Raw genomic sequence first — 14,046 nt, forward strand, 5'->3', positions numbered from 1 at the left:
ACCTATCTCATTGCACAATTGATGGCATTTAATGTTGTCCTTCCATAGTTTCTGTTTCTTATTTTTTGTTCTCATACAGGAAAAAAAGTCCGACTGACTTATATTTTCGACTTACAAAATTTTAAGTGCACTGAATTTCTAATGTTTATCTTACTAAATAAAAGACTAAATGAAACTCTCATATATGAAGCAATTTACCAAGCTAAAATAGTTTTAGAAGTTAAGTAAAATAATTTAATACCTTTATATATGTTTTAAATGTCACAATGTTGTATGGTCCTTTATTATCTCAGTAAGTATATATTGTTGGAAATCTTATAATTGTCACAGACATTACAAATTTGGATAGATTTTTTTTAAAAAGAAAATGTTGCAAAAATAGAATTCTAAATAAAAGGCAGTAGGATATAAAGAACAATGTTTTAATTTTTGGCAGTTAACGAATGTAAATATTGACATTTTCTTGAATACTTTTTTTACACAAGTAGACACATTTTCATGGATTCTATTCTTATGATATTTCTCATGGGCACAGTAATATTATAGCTTGTTTTACTAATGGGCACAAATTAAAATTTATAATAACTTTATTTAAATTCCTAACTTCAGCCTGCACAATCTATTGTATAACATCTTAAGAAATAAAAAACATCTCATTAAGAAATATATGATTTATTTACTTATAAGGTATACTAAAATACACTAAATCATATTATTTTAAAATGTTTAAACTTACCTGTTTTTCCTTTGTCTCAGAATGTTCGTAGCCTGAAAATAGATTGCTTTGCTAAGTGTCTATTTGACTAGACCTTGGCTGCTTTCCTTAGCTTTTCAGCATGCATTAACTGGCAATGATATTATCTTTGCTTCTTGGTGGAAGAACGGGGATCTGGATAACCATTTCTCTAGACATCATTTGAATCAGCCTTTCAAGAACCAGATGTCTCTGGATAGGTTTCTGCTTTCTCTCCAAGTTTCTGGAGCACAGAAGGCCTAATAGTAGAAAGAAGAAGGTAAAAACGAGCCACCTGGGGAGCAATGCAGTTTGTTAGGTCTATGTAGTAGTTACAGCCTGAGTAATTGCAGGGTGCTTGCTTTGGGAGCAATTCAATTTTCTCTCTCTTGAGTCCTGCAACAAGCAATAGATCAGACTAGCCACCAATGAAAGAACTCATGTTCCACAGTCTTACATACGGCAAGGCAAGCAAAAATGACCAAAGTGAGGAATCAATCTCTTTTATGGCCTCCATTGGAAAACCAAAGTAACATCAAACAGTGCAAGACTAAGTGACCTACCTTGGGAGAAATGCAAGTGTATCAATTCTCCGAAGCATGTAAACAGCTCAATGGGCCCTTATTTGAGTGATACAAGACTTGTAAAGGAGACTACTGGGAGCAAGGTGTCTCTTCCAAAAGCGCACTGTTTTCTGCCATTATCATCTAGATTGGGCTGTGTAAACAGGCTATTGCACTCTATTCTCCCTGTGATAGATATCTAAAGGATGGTTACTGAGTTACTAATGCTTCACTCTTTTGTTATTGTTTCTCAAGTGCCAGTATTTTTTAAAAATAAAAGATATTCTCTTCTTAAGGAATTCCATTTTATTAAAGAAATTCAGTAAGCCTTTAGTGAAACTTAACCGAAGTTGTGCTTTCAAATTGACCTTCTTTTAGAGATTTCCTGTGAAGCAAGTGTTTAGTGTGAAGTGCTAAGACACCCAATCAAGAAACCATAGGAGTAAAATATAGAAAAGAGGAAAAACGATTTAATCTTAAATTGGTCCCAATGATTGCATTTTTCTATTTTGTAATATACTTTATGAGAGATTCGGCTCTCTGAATATAATTACATTGTGATGATTGCAAATGAAAATATGACAGGGAAGTGGAAAGACATGGAAAATCACAGAGAAACGCCTTTTTATCGCTCATCTGCTCGAAGGCATGATTGAGGCCAAGTGAAAGGTTAACTGACTCTCCATCGAGACCATTAGTGAACATTAGGCAGCATTTGATGAGACAAAGGGCAGGGCCACCTGAATTAAGGGAAGGAATCTCAGGGGCCCCAAAAGCCAAGAACAGCATGCACACACTTTTCTAACAACACATGGCACCCGTAAATGTGTTTTCTTTTATGTTTGTGTGAAACAGTTTAATTTTTACATAGAAAAGAATTGCACACAGACTGGGCTTGGGAATGGTAAATATGGAGGGTGGAAATAGTTCCCAAAGCATTTAAAAAGTCTTTTGAACAATTATCTCTGATTATCAGGAATATCAAGTACTGGTGTTTTCGTTATCTTGCTCATAAGACTTACAGTCTCCAACAAATAAGAAAATGTGGAAATTTCAAGGCAGATGAGTCATGGAAGTAATGTAGTTTCAATCTATGCATGTGACATTTCTTTGTCCTTGGTTTAAAAAAAAAAGCATTTCACTGAAAGATTTTTTATTATGTATGCTCTTTTATTATTTTACAAGAGCTTGGAGCATCCTGGCTTTTAAAAATGCATTATTACCAGGACATTTTTCATTATTGAATATTCAGTGCAAAAAAGGCTGACCTAGTAAACTGACTCTTCATTTGCTATTTTGTAAAGATATTTCAGAAAAGAACAAGAACTCCTTATTCTCTGGGGGCTTCACAATTAGGCTTTTACAGCAAGCCAGTGTGGCAACTGTAAAAATAAGCAGTGCTTTTTGTGAAATGGCCAATGCATGCTATATACTCATATTTCATATTACAATAGTGGATATGATCCCGATATAATAAATAGAAAATGACATATCTGTGCTTTCCAAAAGTTCAACTACATATAATTCATTGTTAACAAGACTAAGGCAGTTTACATGCATTTGGTCGCAAGAGCGATACATGTCCATAAATATATATGACATTTTGTATACATTTATATCTAATTATTGTTGCTTACATCACACATACACACATAAAAGGTAAATGAGAATTGTTTCTAAAAGTTTGAGACTCATTTTGTTAAAAAAAACCCTTTCAATTTATTGGTAGTTATCTTTAACTAGGCTTAAACAAAGATAAAAATGAGTCCTTATAACTCCATTTAAATATTGAAATGGATAGTATTAATATTGCAAATATCAGCAACAATAGACAAATACATTACTTTTGAGATCATTCTTGAGTCTTAGAGAATTTCAAACTTATTAATACTTATTTTGAAGCTACACGAGAAGAAAAAAATCATTAAAGTAGAAAGGGTTATCATATTGACAAGGATAATAATTAGCATTAATTTAGTACATGTAAACTTGCGAATTATTTTCAACCATATCATATGCATAAACTTATTAATTCTTTTACATATAACAATAACTGCAACTACTACTATTTTCATTTTCCTATTTACAAAACATGAAGACAGTTAATAAACAGCTCAATATAAGACAGGATTGTGCATTGGTGTGGTGTCCAATCCCATGGAACTTGAGTTACAGAAAGTTTTGAGCTGCCATGAAGGTGCTCTGAAAAAGCAATCAGTGCTTTTAACCACCGAGCCATCTCTCCAAACACCTCCACCGTTGGTGAGAGTACAAACTTGTACAGTCACTTTGAAAATGAGTAAGGAGATTTGTCAGAAAATTGGGAACCAATCTACATCAAGACCCAACAATAACACTCTAGGGCATATACCTCAAGACCCAGCAATAACATTCTAGGGCATATACCTAAAGGATACCCAACCATATCACAAGGACACTTGTTCAACTATATTCACAGCAGCATTATTCGTATTAGCCAGAACCTGGAATAACCTGCATGCCTTCAACTGAAAAATGGGTAAAGAAAACTTGGTATGTCTACCCAATGGAGTATTACTCAGCAGGAAAAAGTATCATGAAATTTTCAGGCAATATGGATGGAAACAGAAAAAATCATACTGAGTGAGATAGCCCAGATGCAGAAAGAAAAACATGGTATATAGTTACTCATAAGTAGATAATAGATATTTTTAAAAAAGGATAACCAGGCTACAATCCTCAGCGCCAGAGAAGCTAGGTAACAAGGAGAACCCTAAATGCAAGGATTTCCCTGGAAAGAGGAAATAGACGAAATGTCCTGTGTAAACTGGGGATGGGGGCAAGTAGAGAGGAGGGAATGGGAGGGGGATGGGATCATGAGGGATTAGGATGGTCGAGTTTGGGGCGAGAAGAAGGGGGAGAATAATGAAAGAGATAGCTTTGTAAAGGGGGCCATTTTCGGGGTTAGGGAGAAACCTGATGCCTGGGAAACTTCCAGGAAGTCATAAGGATGACCTCAGCTAAGACTCCTAACAATAATGAAGAGTGTGTCTAAATTGTCCTTCCCTTGTAATCAGATTGGTGACTACCATAATTGTCATCATAGAAACTTCTTCCAGTACCAGATGGAATTAAATGTAGACCCACATCAAAGCCCCGGGCTGAGTTCTGAAAATCCAGTTGAATAGAGGATGGGGAGGGTCAAGATCATGATAGGAAAAACCACAGAGACAGCTGACCTGAGTTTTGCGGAGCTCAGGGGCTCAGAATGGACAGCTAGGGAGCAGACATGAGACTAATCTGTTGTGGTATCAGTTGTGGGAGACAGTTGTGTTGCTTGGTCTTTTGTGGGGGCCCTACCAGTAGAACCCCAGAATCTGTCCCTGATGCATGAGCTGTTTTTTTGTTGTTGTTGTTGTTTGTTTGTTTTTTGAACACATTGTCTAAGGTTTGATGCCTTCTTCAGCCTTGAACCAGGGGTCAACTGTTTCAAGCCTTGGTCTTGCCTCAACTTGATATGCCATGCTTTCTTGACTCCCAGGGTCAAATGGCCCTACCTTAGTTGAGTAGAGATTTCAGAGGAGTGAATAGGGTTGAAGAAGAGAGTTAGGGGAGAAATGGGAGGAGAGAAGGGATGGGAAGCTGGGGTTGGTATGTAAAATTAAATAAAGAAAAATGGCAGTTCTGTAATGTCATGTTTGCAATGTGATCACAGAATTTTTTTTATCTCACTGAAGATATGATAAACAATCTGACTCATACTTGAATAGATGAATATAAAGTGTGAAGTCAAAATGTTTTAGGTTGACTCAAAATGTTTCATAACATTATAAAAAAAGTCATAATATAAAATTATAACACTAGAGGTATTTGGCTAAAAGTTAACTGTAGAACACTTGTTTGGTAGATATAAGAAATGTTCTTCAGGATGGAATTGAAATATAGCGATGTCAATAAAGCCAAGAACCTGAGGCTAGGTAGGTCAGGGGCCCTAAAGAAGAACTTACATTATTTTGGTAAATGGACATAGGATTAAAATGACTCCTAAATGACTTATTGCTGTATCCATAGATTAGTGCACTAGTCACCAGTTGCCAGAGAAGCTTACCCTTATAGTAGATGGTAATTAACTAAGACTCACAACTGGTCAACACACAGATAACAAGAAATTTCAGTGTTCATTCCCAAATGGGATGTCTATAGTACCCATTTTCCTTCAGTTTCTGGAATCTATATGACAGGGCTCAAGAAAGATTGTAAGAACCAGAATTACTGAATGACTTAAAGGAAAGAAGGATTTCCATACATAAAGGGAAGGATGTACATAGAAACTCACAGCAATTTGGGATAGTATGCATGATAACAAATCATGATCAAATCAGACAAAAATCACAGTGGGTGGCATGAAACAAAAATGGAATCTATGGGACTATTAGCATTTGTTTGCTACTGGGAAAGGGATGTCAGTTTTCTTTAATGTTATTATCTCTGATATATTGCCTACATGCCAGAGCAGTCCTTAAATTCTGGAGTAGTCAAGTAACAGAACCTGCATTTAATTAAAGAAAGGGAGTCAGAGCAGAAGAGAGAAAACTATAAAATTGATGTATTTGAGAGGGAGAGAGGTAATGAGAAATGCACTGTTTTTTTTTTGATAACTGATTTTTTTTCTCATAATACATTCAGATTGCTGTTCCCTCTCCCTCGACTCCTCCCTGTTCCTCTCCATTTCCTCTCTCATATGTATCCACCCCCTATTTGCTCTCATTAGAAAACAAATAACCTTCTAAAGAATAATAATAACATAAAATATAGTAAAATAAGATAAACAAAAACTAACACATTAGAATAGCCAAAACAGACATCAGAAAGGAAGAACATCTGATAAAAGGCACAAGAAACAGCTCCCTACTCACTTATACTCTCAGGAATCTGATAAAAACACTAAACTCGAAGCCATAAAACATTTGTCAAGGACCTGAAGAGCAAAAAATAGAAAATAAATTTAGATAGATAAAATAAATTAAAATAAACAATAATTGCATAAACTTTAAAAATTAAAAGGAGTTCTGACATAACAAGGAACCTCCAAAATGCCTCTGTTGGCCATCAACTGTTGGATATGCAGCCTACTTTTAAGAGTTTGTTTCCCCAGTGATACTCCTTGGAGGAAGCAAAATTTTCATTCGCAAGTGGCCATCAACTGGAGATTGCTGCTGGGTTAGTGACGGGGCTTTATGTCCTCATCTCCTTTTAGCTCTACGGCCCGCCCCCATTTGGAGCAGATGTGTACATAGAGGTCCTGTGCTGCCTCAGTCTCTTTATTCCTATGTCCATTGATCATGTTCATTTCAACCTTGCTTTCTTGATTTCCTCCATTCCCTCTGGCTCTTAACAGTATTTCTTACTCCTTTTCTGCACAGTTCCCTAAGCCCACAGGGAGGGGTTTGGCCCATACATTCCACTTAGGGCAGAGTTTTCAAAAGTCTCCCAGACTCTGCAAACTATCTGGCTGCTGGTCTCTGTATTTGTTCCCATCTAATGCAGGAGGAGGCCTCTCTGATGATGGTGGAGTAAGGCACTGATGTATAAGAACAGCAGAATGTCATTAGGAGTCAGAAAATACAGTTTCTTTGGTTGTTTATTTTACAGAAGCTTGAACAAGTACACTCTGTGTGGTTAGTACTGCTGTTTCCAGAACTCATAGTTTTTCAAACCTAAGTACCACTTCCAGGTGTGGAATACCCATCTAGTATCAGCATCAGTGACTATTGCCATTGCTTTTGAGTATTGAAGTTCTAAATTTTTTTGTTACTATGAAAGAAGAAGTACCATGACCAAGAAGAATATATAACAAAAAACATTTTATTGTGTCTCCGAGTTCTGGAATCCGTAATGGTGGAGGAAGAATGTGATTATGAGGATGGAGCAAAAACTTATGAAATCACAACACAGAGGCAGCAGAAAAGGTCAACTAGAAAAGGAATGAGGCTAGAACTTCTCAAAATCAGACACTGATGACAGACTTCTTTCAGCAGTGTTCCATATTCAATCTGAAAGCTGCATAATTTCCACAGCCACAACCAACAGAAAACCAAGTATTCAAACACATGCACCTGTGGAACACCACCCCAGCTGTCTTTGAGAACACCAGAGTATGAACCTGAGACGAAGACACCAGGCATTCTGAATATAGCAGACAAACTAAGCTGGAATTGAGTCTAATGTTTCTCCCACTGTTGGTGTCTGTTCACAGAAACCAAAGGTCAGAAGAAAAGTCATCATTAATCACATCCAGCTGTAGACCTTGCAATACTTTAGTACTCGACCACTAGGCAAGATAAGGAGCCAGGAGTGCAACAGTTGCATGAATATTCTGGCATAATCAATTGCTTTCTGGTTAGATATGATCCATGGGAAGAAAGACATGCTTGTCACTGTAGAACTGACAGAAACCTAGTGGTTAAGGAGGTCACAGGACTATGAAGGAATCTACTACTAAACTACCTTCTAGATATTTATGTTTATTTATATTTCTAGACTATAACAACTCTCTACCTTGGTCAGAGAATCATTATTTAGCAGTGAGTCAACTTTTGAGAGCTGGGAATTACCTAGGCCATGTATATCGCTTCCTACAAGGCTCACGGAAAAACACAAAGGTGAAAATATTGTGGGAATCAAAGGATAGGCAGAACTGTGGTGGATTATAGTATCGTGCTTAGTAAAGAGTCATTGGCACAATAAACGCGCAGTAGCTGTGACTACCTTCATGGGACCTGAAAAATATAAAAAGACCAGATAAAAGAGTAGAAATCAAAAACTAAAACCAGCCAATCAACAAAGCAAACAAACTTGAGGGAAAATAGAGGCATGAGGGTAGGAAGGACACCACATCAGAACAAAAGGGGTGGTCAGTGGGAACAGGAAGGGAATGAGAGATGGTACTAGGGGTTGAGTAGGATCCCAGTGTGCTGAATACAAATATAATATTATAAAATTAATAAAAATATATAGGATACAAAAGAATATCTATTTTTTCTCTCACTAAGGAAAAATATATTTACAATATATTACCATAGGAAGATATTTGCAAACAACTAAAATTGCACACACCTGTTGTTCCCACCTGGTTATAATTACATATATTATATACCTTTGATTGTATTTTCAAACTGCAATTTTATAGATATTTTATGAATATAAATTCTGCATCCTAAAATAATGTACTTTTTTATAAAACTGTTTTTAAATACATAGCTCTTATGTTCTCTTCTAAGAATTTTGGGTCATGTATATTTGCTGAAATGATTAGTTACTTTCTTTGTTTCCAGAGCTATCAGAAATTCTAAGAAAGATAACAGATTTTTTTTCTCTTGAATAAAGAGAGTATGTGTGAATGAAAATGTCATAAATCAGAATGATGCCTCTGTGTTAGTGATCAATTTACTCTTCATTTGTTCTTCATGTTACCTATTTCCTGACAACTCTTTCTTTTCTGGTGGTCTATTTTTCTATAGCTGTAGGTCTCTATGTTCATTGGTTTGACAGTAAGTTCATCAACATTTTCTCATACATAGTAGATCAGTAGATCAGTTATAATTTTGAAGTAAAGGAAAACAAATTTTATGTAAAGTATTCTGTAGTTGTTTCTCTCTTAGACTTTAGACATTCAAGCACACTATCCAAGAAACTTTATAAAGATATATGGGTTTCTTCCTAAAGTCACTTAATTCTCATTTTCTTTATTTTTTATTTATTTATTTATTTATTTATATTCGTTTGTTTACAAAAATTTCCACTTCCTCCCCTCCTCCCCATACCCTCCCATTCCAACCACTCCCTCTCCTCCTCCCCCCCACTCCCTCTCCTCCTCTTTTTCGAGTTCAAAGAGCAGTCAGAGTTTCCTGCCCTGTGGGAAGTTCAAGTTCCTTCCCCCACTCCCTCCAGGCCTAGGAAGGTGAGCATCCAAACAGACTAGGATCATTTTCTTAAGTTTTTTTAAAAAAATGTTATTAGTATGGTTGTTTCACTTGCATGTATGTCTCTGCATTATGTTTATATGGTGCTCATGGAGATCAGAACGTGTCATCAAATCTCCTTGGAGCTGGATTTACACAGTTATTAGTCATCATGTGAGGGCTGGGAATGGGACAAAGGTCCTCTACAAGAGCAGTCAGATACTGCTGAACCCCCCTCGGACCCTTCAAAAAATTACCTTTTGCTTCCAAAGTCCATCAATTCAGTGCACTCAATAGCTACTTGAGATCCTTTACTGAGTGAGTAATCATTTATCAAAATGAAAATAAAAAAAGTTTTTGTTTTCTTGCTTGAGTCCTATGTATAACTGGCGGGAAGACTGACAGGTCTTAGAGTTAAGATAATGTGTTTAAAGAGGTATAATTGTGTTAGTGGCAATATTTTTAGATTGCATGTGTTCAGCTTCCATGTTTTATGGAAATAACTGCCTTCATTATCCTGGGTATGTATTTGGCTTGGAAGACATAGATGAGAGATAATAGATACAAGAAGAAAACAGTTAATATTCTGTACATGCGGATCAAGTACTTAAGCAGGTTACATCTAAAAACAAATAAACAAACAAACAAAAACTTACTGTTGGATAGGCAAAAACAGAATGTAAACCAATGATAGTGGTTGACTCCTGGTCAAGATTTAAAGAGAAGGACGATGATCCAGTCCAGATACCTCAACTCCTGGCTCTCCAAAACAAGAGGAAAAGAAAATGACTAGCCAACTGACCAGTGAACTGTGTAAAGGGTACTGTTACCACCTCCTGCAGGGAATATCTCAAATATGATATACATATTCTTGTACTTAGTCAAATGAAATTCTGGATAAAATTGACTTGCTGTGGAAAGGTCAAGGGAGAAGTAGACCCCATGCCTGCTTCACCCTTCTGTGGCTGCTGCTCTTCAGCTTGGGTTAGATTTATTCTTCTTTGTAGCTTTTTGTAATGAAACTCTTGATTGTTTCATCTATTACTATGTTCTCTCTGATTCTTCCTAAGTGAGCACTGTGAATGGAAAATGCTGCCGGAGACCTCCCAGGAGCAACACTATGCATTCTCCCTCATTTTTACCATCTCGTCCATTAGGGCGAGTTGAAATATAAAATTGAAAAACTTGCTTCTTTAAATTTAGTTTTCAGTAAACCCAAACCATTTTTTTCTGTCTCATGCATTCACTCATGACTCCGGTCTACCAATCTACCCTTATACCTTCAAAGTGAGAGCAATTCTGAATTTCTCAAATTTCTCCAGAACACACAGAAACTTTCCTTTAAAGTCTAAGATTCATATAGAAGGAATATTGCTATTGTGTTGATCCTGAAGCTTACAGCCTTATATGCGTCAAGACAGGTGTCTTTATTCTGTTTCAAGTTCTTATTTTAGTTTCTCAAGTCCACAAACAAGGGTTATTGCTGAGCAACTTGAAAGGGAGGCTTAATTTCTCAGTCCCTTAGAACACATTTCCAAGTTTCTGCAGCAGCCCAAAGCCAACGTCATTTGGGAGTACAGGGCACACAATCACACAATAAGTGGGTTATAGGAGACAGGACCATGGGAGACATGCTGCTCCATGCTGATATGATGTGCTTTATGAAACACACTTTGCTTGCAAATAGCTTCAATGATAACAGATGCAGACCACAGTAGCGAATAGAAAGAGTAGTAAGTGAAAAATATGTAGATCCTTTTCACAATTAGGTGATAATGGGGTATTCATGGCAATCAATAAAATGCGCTGTCTCTTGGCACATGAAGTCAGTGTGAAAAGTGGTGAGGAGGATTCAAGAGGAATTGAAAGGAAGGGAATAGAGTTGGTTTTATTAAACCACATTATATGCATATAAAAAACTCTCAAACAATAAGAAGCTTTGAAAATCTATAAAAAAATAAAAAAGAATACTTAAGTAGTACGAAAACAGAGTGTAATTAAAAGCAGGCTCTTCTTGAAGCAAATTCTTTGGACTATTATGTTTGACATCTCTGCAGCACAGCATCAGGGTCCAGTGAATATCCAAGTCCTCATTGTGGGATTTCTTTTGGCCTCTCTGGGAACATTCCCATAGAGCAATTTTACTTCCGTACCCATTTATTTATATATGTATAGAATGTATGTGAATTGGAAAATTTGTAGAATATATGCATATATAATGTCAAAACATTTAATTTCATTTCCAGACCTGAATATGCTTTTATTTTGAGGAGTCCCAATCTGCACCCCAAGATTAGATCTGGATTATAATAGAGGGTTCCCATCTATGACTTTACATTTTAACTGTATTGATATTTGAGATCATTTATTCTAGTTTGAATGAAAATGCTATGCATGAAATAAACTAAAAAGTTTGTCTGGCAATAATAGGAATTCATTGGATTTGAGACACATTTGTCCATGATGATAAAGAGAGCACCAGCATCTGTATGCTCAGGTTGGTGCAGGTGGGTTCAGTGAAGAAATTAGCAGAAGACACTGTTCAAAGTAGAAGTCAAAGATTAACATCTTAAAAATAATGGGTTTCTCTTCCATAAGCAAAAAGATAAAAAGTTGTTTTTTGGTTTGCATGCTTGTTTTGTGGTAAAAATTTCAAGCTCCCAAAGAAATACAAAAATGTGTGTCCCTCTGCTTCTTGGAACCACTGCACGGCTTATAGTTATCTCTCAGAGTTATCAAATCTTAGAAGTAAAGCCAGTCATTGGCTAAATGTTATAAATGGACACCAAGGCAGAAAAGTTTTCTATCAAGTGTAACTCGATAGACACAAAAAGAAGACTTGCTTTCCTGATGTCGCCTCGGTGTGGAAGGGAAGGAAAGCCTTCAAATGTGAAATACAAGGTAAAGAGTGGCAAATAAGGGCAAAGGGTACGTGGACCAGCACTATTTATTTCAAAGTCTAACTCGGACTGCAAGCCAGTGTACAAAAAGAAGCAATAGTACTCATGAAAAATATGATGAATACTTTTTTTAAATTTAGGATATCATTGATTCTTGGGATTTAGTGGCTTTAACAGCTCCCATCATTGAAAAGTCAATAAAAAATCCTAAATCTATGCTTTAATCATTTTATTTATTTTATTTTTTTATTAAATAAAAAAAAAACAAGACTATCATTTCTCATTTTACATGCCAAATTCAGTATCCACTCCCTTTCCTCCTCCTGCCCCCTCCACCTTCCCTTTGGTATCTCACCCCCACTCATCTACTCCTTAAAGAGGGTCAGGCTTCCCATGCGGAGTCAAAAAAGTCTAGCACATTGCTTTGAGGAAGGACCAAGTTCCTCCACACTATATCTAGGCTGAGGAAGGTATCCCTCCAAAGGGAATTGTAGGGCCAGGTCTCCCCTTACTCCCTGGGGTGCGTCTCCAGGACAGTTTGGTCTGCTAGTTATAGCTTCCTGCTGTTCCTGTGTTCTCTCTGCCATAGCTTGGTGATTTAGCTGTAGGGCATTGTTTCATCTTTGGTATGGTAATTTCCCACCTGCCCAGGAGAAGTTCCTATGTGGTGCCAGGTTCTTTCTCTGCTGCTGCCGCTGCTCTCTGCCCCCAACCCCCTGACTGGGAAGGAATTCCCACGTGGTGCCAGGTTCCCGTCTGGCTGGGAGGGAATTCCTTTACTGGGGCCAGAGTATATTAGTTTTGCAAAAAGCTGAATAAAGTGGCATTCAGCTGTTCTCTATCGAATGACCATGGTCTCTTGTGTCTTTTATTCAGTCTCTAGGCCTTTGCCCAAACTCGCGTGAGGTACGGTAACACAGAATCGGGTGTTACAGAGAATGGGTTCCAAAAAGTCAGAACAAGCAATGGGGATAAATTCTGGTCTCATTGCCAGTGGCTGCACAGTCTGCCCCAGCCATACACCTATCACCCACATCCAGAGGGCCTAGTTTGTTCCTATGCTGGTTCTCTTGCTGTCAGGCCAGAGTTGGTGGTCTCCCGTTAGCTCAGGTAAGCTGTTTTAGTGGGTATCGCCATCATGATCTTGACCTCTTTGTATCTTTGTATTCTCTCTCCTCCCACTCTTTGACTATTCTTTGGGCTCTCAGTCAATGAATGGAACTAGAAAAATTCCTCCTGAGTGAGGTAACCCAGACCCAGAAAGATGAGCATAATATGTACTCACTCATAAGTTAATACTAGCTATAAAGCAAAAGGATAAGAATCCTATAGTCCACAATTCCAGAGAAGCTAAGTTAGCAAGAAGAACCCTAAGAGAAACATACATAGATCACTCTGGGAAGGGGAAATAGACAAGATCTCCTGAGAAAATTGGGAGTATGGGGTGGAGAGAGAAGGGAAGGCAACAGGGGAAGAGGAGGAGAGAAGGAGATTGCGGGAGACAAGAGAAAGGAAAAAAATAGCTCGATTGAGCGAGCCATTACAGGACTAACAAGAAACCTGGTACTAGAGAAATTCCCAGTAATCCACAAGGATGACCCCAGCTAAGACCCTAAACAAAGTGGAGAGGGTGGTTGAACTGGTCTTGCTCTGTAGTCAGATTGGTGACTACCTTAATTGCCATCATTAAAACTTCATCCAGCAACTGGTAGAAGCAGAAACAGATTTATTTATAAATGTATTATATTTAATTATGTATCCTGCTTTCTGTGAGTTTATGCATGTGATGGCAGATGACTATCCTGCTCAGACCAGTGTTTTCCGACCTTCTTGAGTTGGAGCTAAGGCAGTTAGTTATAGCTGCCTGTTCAAGGTACTATCTAACCTCAGGCCTATGAAACAGTAGCAAG

The sequence above is a fragment of the Myodes glareolus genome, chromosome 11 (assembly GCF_982192425.1).
Source record: "Myodes glareolus chromosome 11, mMyoGla1.1, whole genome shotgun sequence".
Classification (NCBI taxonomy): Eukaryota; Metazoa; Chordata; class Mammalia; order Rodentia; family Cricetidae; genus Myodes; species Myodes glareolus.